General features: G+C 33.5%; 1 protein-coding gene across 3 annotated transcripts in view; it reads right to left on the bottom strand.

Moving 5' to 3' along the window:
* The window catches only part of ATRNL1 (attractin like 1), a 631,665-nt gene that overhangs the window by 338,410 nt on the left and 280,604 nt on the right, over positions 1–12,651 (bottom strand). The window lies entirely within an intron of this gene.

The following is a 12,651-nucleotide window of genomic DNA, read 5'->3' as shown; positions in this document are numbered from 1 at the left end:
AAGGAAACTTTAACTTTTGAGGAATTGCCAGATTATAATACAAAGTGGCTGCATCATTTTACATAGCTAGCAACAATGTATGATGGATTCAATTTCTCCAGATCTTCACTTAATTTATTACTTTCATTTATAGTGATAAATGGTGATACTTACTGGTGAATATCGGTAATTAGTGGTGATAAATATTGGTGAATAATAACATATATTATTGCTGATCATAACCATCCTAGTGGGTGTGAAGTGGTATTTTGTGGCTTTTATTTCCATTTCCTGGGTGGCTAATGCTGCTGAGCATCTTTTCATGTGTTTATTGGCCACTTAAGCATCTCTTATGGAGAAGTACCCATTCATAATACTTTGTCTTTTTAATTGGATCAATTTTTTTTTTACTATTAAGTTGTAAACATTCTTTATATATCTAGATACAAGTCATTTATCATATAAATGACCTGCAAACGTTTACTCTCATTCTTTAGGGTCTTTTTACTTTCTTGATGGTGTTCTTTGAAGCACAAAAGTTTTAAAATTTTGATGAAATCCAATTTATCTGTTTTTTCTTTGGCCATTTGTGTTTTTGGTGTCATATCTCAGAGGACTTTGCAAGATCAGGAAATTTTATTCCTCTGTTTTATTCTAACAATTTTATAGTTTTAGCTCTTACATATAGTTCAATCGACCCCTCTTCATCTTTGTAGATGATATGAGGTATGGGTCTAGCTTTATTCTATCCAGGTGTCCAACATTATTTGTTGAAAAGACTCATATTTCCCCAATTTAACTGTCTTAAAATCTTTGCAGAAAATCAACTGACGGTAAATATAAGGATTTATTTCTGGACTCTCCATTCCATTCTGTTGATCTATAGGTCCATCCTTATGACAGTAGCTCACCAAATTGATAAAGTTAGCCTTGCAGTTAATTGAACTTAGGAAGTGTGAGTCTTCCAGATTTGATCTTCTTTTTCAGAATTGTTTTAGCTACTTGGGGTCCTTTGAATTTTCATATGAATTTTAGGATCCACTTGTCAATTTTTACAAAGAAGACAACTGGTGTTTGGATGAAGATCACACTAAATCTATCAATCAGTTTGGGAAGTACCACCATCTTAACAATACAAAGTCTTCCAACCTATCAACTAAGAATATCTTACCATTTATTTAGGTCTTCTTTAATTCCTTTCAACAATGTTTTGTAGCTTTCAGACTATGCATTTTATACTTGTTTTTTTAAAATTTGTTCCTAAGTAATGTATTCTTACTATGTTATTTTAAATTGTTTTATTAATTTTACTTTCAGATTGTTCATTGCTAGTATATGGAAATATAAATGATTTGTGTATAATGGTCCTATATGCTGCAACCTTAATGAAATCATTTATTAGTTCTAAAAATCTTTTAGTAGTTTCCTGAGTATTTTTATATATAAAACATGTCATCTACAAATAGAGATAGTTTTACTTCTTTCTTTCCAATCTGGATGGCTGTTACCTCAATTCCTTGACTAATTGCCCTGGCTAGATCATCTAGTGCAATGCTGAATAGAGGTGTTAAGAGTGGACATTCTTGATTTGTTCCTGATCTTAGGGAATAATTCTTTAAGTATGATGTTAGCTAGCTATGGGGTTTTTGTAGGTGCCCTTTATCAGGTTAAGGTTGCTTTCACACCTACCTCGTTGAATGTTTTATAAGGAAAGGCTGTTGGATTTTGTCAAATGCTTTTTCTACCATCTATGGAGACTCTCATGTGGTTAGTGTCATTTATTCTATTGATACAGTGTATTATATTCATTGATTTTCATATGCTGAACCAATGTAGCATTCATGGGATAAATCCTACTTGGTCATAGCGTATATGTGCTGTTGGTTTCAGTTTGCTAACATTTTGTTGAGGATTTTTGTGTATATTCATAAGGGATATTGGTTGGTGCTTTTCTTTTCTTGGGATGTCTCACTCTACTTGGTATCAGGATAATATTGGCCTCGTAGAATGAGTTAGGAAGTGTTCTCTCCTTTTCTAATTTTTAGAAGAGTATGGAGAATTGGTATTAGTTCTTTAAATGTTCGGTAGGATTCACCAGTTGAGCAAGCTGAACCTAGCCTTCTCTTTGTGAATATTTTTAAAAATAAACCTTATTTCATAATAATTTTAGATTTACAGAAAAAGTAATTTTTCAGAAATTTCAGTATGTCTTACACCTAGTTTCCTCTATTAGTATCAACTTGCATTAGTATGGTATATTTGTAACAATTAATGAACCAATATTGATACAGTATTATTAACCAAAGTCCATACTTCATTCAGATTCTCTTAGATTTTAACTAGGATCCTTTTTATGTTCCAGGATTCTTTCTAGGACATCACATTACATTTAGTAGTCATGTCTCCTAATGCTTGGCAGTTTTGATGAGTACTGATCAAGTACTTTTTAGAATCAGATATTGTTCTTCAACTAGGACTGGTTTAATGTTTTTCTCATGATTAGATTAGAGTTATGGGTTTTGAGGGGAAGACCACAGAGACACAGTCCCATTCTTATCGTATCATATCAAACATACACACTATCACCATGACTACTCTCTGTTGATGCTGACCTTGACCACCTGGCTATGGCAGTGTTTGCCAGACTTCTCCACTGTAAACTGACTCCATTTTTACTCTTTCAACACTTTTAATACTGTATTCTTTGCAAGGAAGTCACTATATTCAGCTCACACTTAAGGAGTGTGCAGCTATGCAACTTACTTACAGGCAAAGTATCTGCATAAATTATTTGGAATTCTTCTGCATGGGAGAACATCAATTCTCCCCATTTCTTTCTTTATTCAATCACTTGTTTATATCAATATGGATTCACTGATATGTATTTTATACTTGGGTTATAATCTGAAACTATTTTACCGTTCAGTTTTCCAGTTTTGATCATGGGGGCTGTCCCTGGTGGCTCTAGTGTCCCCTTGAGTGACTCCCATTATTGCAGTGCTTGTGTGTGCATGTGGGTGTGCATGGGGGGTGGGGTGTTTGAGCAATTCCTTAAATTTTGGCACTACAAGAAGCTCCAAACTCAGCTTGTGTATTTCCTGTTCCAGTTCTAGAATGAGCCAATTCTCAAAAAAGCCCTGGTTCCTTTCATCAGAAAATTGTATTAGAAAGCAAGATCTGGGCACTCGACGTGCTTGTTGCAGACAGGATGTTGATCCATCAAGTGGGAAATTTTAAAATTACTAATGCAATTTTTTGCTTGTTGTAGGTCTAATTTGGATTTTATATTTCTTCTTGAATCGGTTTTCACAGTTTGTGCCTTTTTAAGAATTTCCCATTTCATCTAAATTATCCAGTTTGCTGCCATACAGATGTTCATAGCATACCCTTAGAAGCCTTTTTATTTCTGAAAGGTCAGTAAGAATACTCCCTCTTTCCTTCCTAATTTTAGTAATTTGAGTCTTCTCTCTTTCATTCTTGGTCAGTTGAGCTATTTTGTCAATTTTGTTGATCTCTCAAAGAACCATATTTTGTTTTCATTGATTTTCTCTGTTGTTTTTCTGTTCTCTATTATTTCTGCTCTAACCCTTAATATGTTCTTTCTTTTCTGCTACCTCTATATTTAGTTGGTCCTTTTTTTTCTAAGTGTCTTAAGGTAGAAGATTAGGTTACTGATTTAGAATCTGTTTTCTTTTAAATATTTGCATGTGTCACTATCCATTTTCCACTGAACACTCCTATAGTTGCATCCATAAATTTTACTATGTTGTGTTTTCATTTTCATTGATCTCAAGGTATTTTCTAATTTCAGCCAGTATTTCTTCAAATATTTTTTCTGCTCCTCTCTTTCTCCATTCCTTCTGGTACTCCAACTATGCAAATATTGGTCACTTAATGGTATTCTGTATCTCTCTGAGGCTGTGTTTATTTTTCTTCATTCTTTTCCCCACTCTGTTCTTCATGTTTCTCTATTGACCTATATTCAAGTTCATGAATTCTGCCAGTTCAAATAGCTGATTTATGGTTTAGCTTGTTGTCCTCACAGAGTTATCAGTCTCTTCTATATCACTTACCACCACAATCTCCATTGTTTTCAAGAGAAACGTTAGGGTTGAACTTATTCACAATTTGTCCCAAATAAAGTCAGTTCACTTAGAGGGAGACTGAATCTCTCTTCTTACAACCTGCCTCTCATTCTAGGCAAAATGTCCGTGTCACCACTCCAGAGCTGGTAGTAGGGACAGTGGCTCATATCCCTCTTGAACAATTCATCTGTTTCATGAGGAGGGTGCTCGACAGGTGTGATAGCCTCTTGTGTTTCCAGATTGTCTCTCCTAGCCTGAAATCTCCACTCAGTGAGCAAGCTGTGATGAGGGCAACTGGGGACCTGGTACTCTCAGCCTGCTGTCCCTAGGAAAGAGCTTCTGTGTTATAAAAGGGGGCCTGATGAAAACAGTGAGCCTCCGATCTCAACTGCTTTTACCTGAAATAGAACCTCTGCAGTAAAGAACTGGGTAGGGAGGGGGATGAGAAATGCTGGTCATACTAAGATGAAGAGGGGGTAGGAAGAAAGCAGGTCATGGCTCAAATGTGACAGACTTGCTTTTTTTTTTTTTTTAACTGATATTTAGTAGGTTTTCCTGAATAAATATTTCTTCGTTTGTTGTACTCACTTCGGACAGATTCCAGAGATTTAAAATTAACATTTAAAAAAAGACAGATTTCCACAAGTTACAGTTGTTTGTCAATTCTAACTGGAGGCCTGTGGAGCTCCGCCTGCTGTTGTTCTGGAAGCTGTCTCCTCCCATTCTCTCTTAATCTCACATCAATGGAGGTTTCATAGCCATCAGTCCATTCAAATTGCTCTTGTTAAGGTTCACCAATTATCTTCAAGTGTTAAATCCAATGGCCAGTGTTCAGTTATAATTTTATTCTACCCTTTGAAACAGCTGATAACTCTATCCTCCATGCAGTGTTCCTTCACCTTCCAGGAGCCCACATTCACTTAGTTTTTTCCCCACTTCACAGCACCCTTTGATGATTCTGACTTCCTTAGCTCACCTACTATAATTAAAATACCACCGACCTGGTGGCTTAAACAAGGGATATGTATTTCTCACAATTCTGGAAGCCGGAAAGTCCAAAATCAAGGTGTTGGCAGACTTGGTTCTTAGACAGGCCCATCCCTGGCTTTCACACAGCCACCACCTCACTGCATGCTCACATAGCCTCTCTCTGTGTACTGGCAGAAAGAACATGCTCTTGGGACTTCTCAACTTTTATAAGGACACTAATTCCATTATGACTGTACCAACCTCATGTGAACCTAAATACTTCCCAAAGACCTAATCTGCAAATATCATCACATTGGGGTTGAGGGACTGAAACAGAAATTTGGGAGGGGACCCAAACATTCAGCCTGTAACTTTGCATTTCAATGCCTCAGGGCTTCTTTCTCATCACTTGGTGAAATAAATCATCCAGTCCCATGGCTTTAAATGCCACCTATATCTATATACTGAGATTCTCAAATTTATCTCTCCTATTCAGATCTATTTCCTCGCGCCAGAACCAACTCCTGCCTCCTTGACTTGTCTAGTTAAATGTCTAACAGACACCTCAAACGTAGCATGTAAAACTTGAACTCCTATCTCCAAACCAATTTTACTTGCAGTCAATTTTGTCTCAGTTGATGGTAACTTTACAGTTGCTCAAACAAAAAAGTCTGAAGTCATGCTTGGTTTAATACTCTTTTGAAGTCATGCTTGTTTTAACTCCATCTCATACCTCCCCATCCAACTAACTTGGTTATTATTTTCAAAACATATCCATATCCAACCACTTCCTGCCATGCCCACTGCCACCTCTTGATCTGAGCCATCACCATCTCTCACCAGGCACAGTAGTAACATCCTTACTTGTCTCCCTGTGTCTGCAGGTGTCTGTTTGTACTCTAGTCTCAACATAGCAGTAGAGTTAACGGTTTAAAATTCAGATGCTTTTAACTCGAGTCACTTAACTCCAATCTGGAAAATCATTCAATCGTTTCCCATATCTCTAAGTGTAGAACCAAAGGAGAGTTTCAGTGCTAAAGGTACATATTAGAATCCAACTGTGGGCTTAAAAAATAGGTTTATCAAGCTAAGACTCAAAGAAATACTGATTTCCTGGTCTGGTGGGTGTGGAACAGCAGAGTGGCACCCAGGGATATATAAATATATTTTTTAAGATCCACAGATGATTCTAAAAGTCCTGCTGAATTGAGAACCACTGTGTTAGAGCAGATAGGGAGGAGGAAAAGAATCCAAGATATACAGGAGTTGCTGTTACTAATATTAATGCATAAAATACCGCTCATCATTCTTTATTTCACATATCAACTACAACAACAGCAAACTTTTGTTGAAGTCTGGTAAGTAATAGGCAGTGGGGTGTGATTTAGCATGTTTAACTCATTTAGTGCCAAAACGAAAACTTATAAAGTAGGCCTTACCATATTTTATTGATTCTAAGACATATTTGTTTTCACATTTTAATAATCCCTGAAATTTGATGTCATACAATCAATGAAATTGTACAATGACTACTGACCAGATGGCAGTTACGATACAGTTGTCTTCACTTGCACAGACACAAACTTGATTATTCTAGTCAATGACACTGTGTTAAATAAGCAAACTGTTTTCTTGAGTCAAAAAGTGATTTATGAAAAACTGGACTACGACTGTAAACAAGTTTGGGTAATACTGTAACCAGCTTAGTTTGCTTCATCTTTGCTTTCATTGTATATAAGAGAATGATATGTAATAAAATCTGTACCTAGTAATTCTGTAAGATTCCTTTCAATAAGTAAAAAAAGAAATATTCTTGGTATCAAGAGAGCACTGTGCCACAGTTAACTGGCCGTGTTTTCTTTTTCTTTCTAAGCGGTACATCAAATAATGATTGATTGTCATAATAGCACATGAGATGCAGCATATTCCCCCTACAACAAACAGATTCATAGGTTACGTTATAAGTGGCCAATTAGTGAATGAAACCTATTCAAACTCAGGCTATTTCTGAAGTCCCTTGTATTGTTCAGAGGGCTTGAATTTTGGAATCTGACAGATTTAATTTAAAGTTATAGCTCTTTTATTTACTAGTTATAAGCTTAGAACATAGCACTCAACTCTCCACAAATTCCTCATGTAGCTAAAAGGGAAACAGCAAATATCTTCCAGTGTGAGGATTAAATACTATTTTTGTAAAATGCCTAACTCCAAAATGTTTCCTCCACTTTCCTGAAATTGAATTACTTGCTTGTGTTATAATTATGAATTAATACAATCATCCTTTTTTACCAGATACCAATTCCAGTACCCAGAGATAATTGTAGTAATTCTAAAATTTCAATGAATGTAAGGCATGTGCGTGTTTGTATACGTGTTTGATCTACACAAATATAAACATTAAAAATTGAATCAAACATTTCCCAGCTAGTAATTTATTTTTAAGATCTATAATCTTTTGAGAGCTGTGATTTTTGTATGGTTTGTTCACTGCTATATCCATCTAAAAATGTGCTTGGAACAATAATAATTGTTCAATAAATATTTGTTGAATGCAGAAATAAATGTTTCATTTTAACACATACCTGTTTAACTCATTCTTAGTTTTCAGTTACATAATAATCACTGTAAGAAAGAATTATTTCAAGAATCTTTTCGAATGACATGAAATTGCTTTGAGATACAAAAACCCTCTATAAATATCTTTGTATGAATATATTTTGGAAAAGTAGGAAGACATATCTTCATGATATATTCCTAGAAATCTAACTGTTGAGTCATAGAGTTTTTCTTTTACTTTTGATAGGTAATACCCTGAGCGAACATTTTTTATTTTTGCTTGTCCAATATAACTCACATTGTTTTGAAAAATCAACATTTTACTTTGGGGAATTAGTCTTTTTTCTCTCTCTTAGTCCATGGGGATTTTGTGGGGTTGAAGCCAGCCCTCAGTTGCAGAGTGAGCATTTATGTTGGAAATAGGGTTACCAAACTGAGCAAATAAAAACACAGGATGTTCAGGTAATACTGGCTTTTAGATAAACAGTGAATATTTTTAGTATAAAAAAAATACATATACATTGAAGACATATTTATACACAGACACTTGTGTGTACCAGATATATAAGATTTTATAATCAAGTTAAAATAAAAGGAAATCAATATTCCTGGCCATTTCTTAATTTATGTAAAAAATTGGATCTAAATTAAAGTTAATGACATGAAATAAATTCTAAAATTATTATTTTAGATAACTTTTCACATTTATATATACCTATCTATATATAGTAAAAGCAACTCTAAATTTTTCACCTTTTTTTAAGACATTAATTCTATGTATAGTTATGCAACAGTTTATATTTACTTCCATTACTAATCTTACTTCCAGAAGATCCTTTAATATACTATATCTCCCTCTCTGGACGACACCACAATAAAGTAAACCAAAATGTTCCTTCGAGAACAGTGTACATATGTATCTGTGAGTATCCTATTGAAAATGTTTTAAAGCTATGGATTTCCTTAAAATGGGGTTCATGTCTTTCGCATATTTGCAGCATTTATCAGTCTGGAATACTGAAGGAAATTAATACATCTTTGTTGAATTTAGCAAAATGGAAGCTCTACATCAACGATGAGATCTCTGGGAACAGGTTTACAAGGTGAGAATCAGTTAACTTTCAAATCTTATGCTCCCATATAGACTTGACTCCTCAATTCATTTTTAAGTAAAATTATGCTAATTTTTAAAACTATGCAGAACATCTGTAATTTCTAGTCTTACAGGATAAAATAAAAAATTTAAGCAATGGTAATCATATTTTACAAATACGAGAAAATGATAAACAAAAATAAGTTATAGTGAGGCCATTAACTGCAAAGGTAGGCATTTATTTGAACTTATTATTTAATAATGATTTTAAAAATTCTTGCTTTTTTGACAGACATGTTTTATGGAGAGATTTATCTAGATATTAAAATGTTTAAAACATTAAAAATAAAATACAGATCTTAAGGTACTAAGAAATTCTACAAGAAGTTGCATACACTACCTAACTAATTAATTTTAATTTCTCCAGCTAAAGTAGCATTTTCTCTTTATTTTATGCCCACTCCCTCTCTCTAAATAAGCTGGATGTCTGAAGAGGCAGAGTAACTCCCTTTGGTAACATTGTTGCACTGCATGAATGATATTTAGAAGAGAACACATTTACTACAAATTTAGCCTCTCAGAATATTTCATCATTAATTATTTAGTCATGATATAATGGTATTATTACTTTTCTTCTGTTTTTTGTGCCTATAGAATAGTTAGATACAGAAGAAAAGAACTAATGCATTTGCCTCTAGAAAGAATAGTTCATCACTCAGAGCCACTAGATTCCTACTTACGGGTTTTAGTTTATTATTTTTAACTCAAACTTCAGGCTGATCATGCCTAATTCAGATCTAGGTTTTACGCTGCATGATTATGAAATGCGCAGCAAAGCAGAGCATCATGAATTCAAACTCAGTTACTCACTGGACACTGTCTTATCCCAGGCAGTGTTGGTTTTTATTGATTTTTAAGTATTAGAGATACATACCATACTATGAAAGATAAGCAAATAATGTGACAAAGCTTTATACTAATACATTTTCTATTCCTTTAAAGAACTATAAGTTTAAGTGAATTAAAGAAAGAAAACTTCCTGGTACAGCAAATGTAATGATTCCAAAACATGGACCCACCACCAATACGAAGTTGATTAAAAACCACCTTACCTTTGCCTGTGATATCTATTCTTCTAAGGGTTTTCAAGTTAGATTTCAATGGAGGCATACTACAGTTATGCCACTCAAAATACACGGGAATAAATGTTCTCAACTGAAAAAATCAACTTCTTGGTAACTATTAAAATATGCGTGGTATTTTCACTCATGTTAGTCAAACATAAGATTAAATGTCTTTATTGCAAGGGGTAATTGTAATATTTTGATGGGCCTATTGATATCTACTAAAAACTCAAATTTCAGTTTATAAATGGAGATAATATATTAGGTATGACAATATTATTTCAAAAGACTCCTTTGAGTATATCCTTGGTCCTAACAAATGTTTTTGTAACATAATGACTATCTAAAATTGAATGTGCCATTTAAACTAAAGGTTTTCAATCCCTCTGTAATAAGTATGAGCTAGTTAAAAACTCACTCTCTCGTATAATATTTGCACTGGTCAGTGTTCACTTATTGTTTCCACTCATTAGCACAGCGCCCCCTACACACATGCAAACTTCCATATTCCTCAGAGCGTTATCACAGAAATAAATCTGCAGCTCCCCTATGAAAAAGTAATGTTAAAATTGAAGTCCTTTATAATCCCACTTTTGTGTTTTTAAGAGCCCCTGAATTCTTAGGGGTAATATTCAAAGGCATAACATTAATAAGGGGCTTCTGATATTAAAATTATAACACTAATGTGTTTGTTTATAAAAAACCAAAGCTTCAAATAGTTAAAAATAAAAAGCAATATGACTCCTGGTTGAATTAACACAATATATTAAAAAATGTCCAAAGATAATTTTCACTTTAAAACAGTTCTTATATTTAGAAAAGCAAGTAGTACAATTCCTGTAGCAAAATTACAAAAATATTAAGAATGAAGAACACTATAAACAATCTTCATTTACTAGTTATAGACAAATTGACCTTCTACTCCTCATGAGGTCCTCTGAGGTTTATAATAATGGATATCTTAATGTTTTGGGGAAAGTATATATTTACCTAAAGAAAAAGTATTGGGTCATTTCCTTTTGGGAATATTAGTGTTAATCTAATAGTTAAAAATAAAAAGATATAAAAACACATTTTACCACTATTACATAAATGGGATTTAGCATATTAGTTACAACTAGTGTAGTTAAAAGTCTTTGAGCCTTTAAATCCAAAATGACAATATTTTAATAATATAAAAGTCATTATCTAAATAGATGTCTGGTAGTCATCAAAATAAAATCATCTTTACTTTGGGTATCTACTTATGAATAGGACATCCAGAATTTTGTGTTTAAAAGATGTAATAAAATTAAATATGATAAAATTCCTTGTAATATTTTTAATATATGATATTGTAACATGACAAGACCTGTCAAGAAGACAGATTTTGTATTTCAGTAGAAGTACCAAATTAAATGCATATGTTATTGTATTCTTTAACAAAGACTCACTATCTAGACGAATATTGGAAAGAAGGGCATTAAACTGAGGGACTATAAGAGGACTTGGTAGCACTTAGGTTAGAAGCACAGATCAGAACTGGCCCAGTGGTCCCTAACCTAGTTCTCCGTTCTGTTTCTCCCTCGTTCTCATCATGTGCAACACATTCTTTGAAAGATTTTGATTTCCAGTCAAAAGATAAATTCATATTTGCATTTTTAAAGTCAAAGTAATATCAGCTTGCCAGAGCTTCTGAGAGTATGCAACAAACCACATTACAATACTGAAGTGATATAATATTAAACAGAAGCAATTCGTCCAATTTTGAGAAACATGGAGCGTTTTATAGTTAAATAAACTATTCCCATTATTTTTCTCAAATACTTAATAGTTTTTAAACTTTAGTCATTACATATAAATATTCCTAGAGCTCTAGACACTTCAAACAGAGAATAAGTTATAGAGTACAATCCTTTCTCCACAGAGGAAAGGAAATTCAATTAGACCATTTCCCCATATTCAGAAGCGAATTAATGGCAAGTTGTGCGCTGATCTTTTCACAACGCTACATTCACACAGCTACATTTTATACACTTTAGAAATAGAGTATGTAAACATTACTATTCACAGTGAAGTGGGAACCCAGGCTCCCTGACTGGTTCTGACTTCTTTTCTAATGACTGAACTGTCATCTGCTCTGTTCCAGCACAGAAGGCCTTCACACCGCCTGCCTGCCAACTGATTTCCCCTTGCACGGACCTAAACTTTAGCCTTAATAAATTGTCTAATGTGTGTAGAAGATTTTTCACCTCCACACAGAATTCCACTTTCTGCAAAATATTTGTTTTTAATAAGCTCCTTTTAAATTGGATTACTTTTTATTCATAAGATCACACCAAGTAAATTCTCATTGATGTTGCATTGGCCATATATATACATAATCAGAGAGATCAAGAGAATTAGGGTAAATAATTTATTTTCAGGGAAGAAGTGTCAAGTTTTCAAATATATTATAGGTAGGCAATGAGCTTTGATGGATTTTTGAAAATAGAATGATTAAAAAGAACTCATGTCATTCACTAATTCTATAGATAGCCTGGTATAGTCTAGATTGTTCTGAATTATAATCTTATATGTGGAAAATAAGAAATATGCAATTATATTGCTGCTTTATATTGTTGCACAAAATTATGCATACAAAACTATACTGAGAAGGGCAACAGCAAATAGAATACTAATAGTACTAATAGAATATAATAAGAAAATACTAATAAAAACAGAAACTTGCTTTTTCATTATATGAGGTATAGAACAATAAATCTACTGCACACTGAGGAGCCTCAGATTATTAGACTCCTTTTTTCCTTTTGATTAACTAATATATACATAGTTAAGAAACTTCATTTATCTAACATATTTATGT

Source organism: Camelus dromedarius, chromosome 8 (genome assembly GCF_036321535.1).
Source record: "Camelus dromedarius isolate mCamDro1 chromosome 8, mCamDro1.pat, whole genome shotgun sequence".
Classification (NCBI taxonomy): Eukaryota; Metazoa; Chordata; class Mammalia; order Artiodactyla; family Camelidae; genus Camelus; species Camelus dromedarius.
This window is presented reverse-complemented; position numbering and strand designations above follow the sequence as displayed.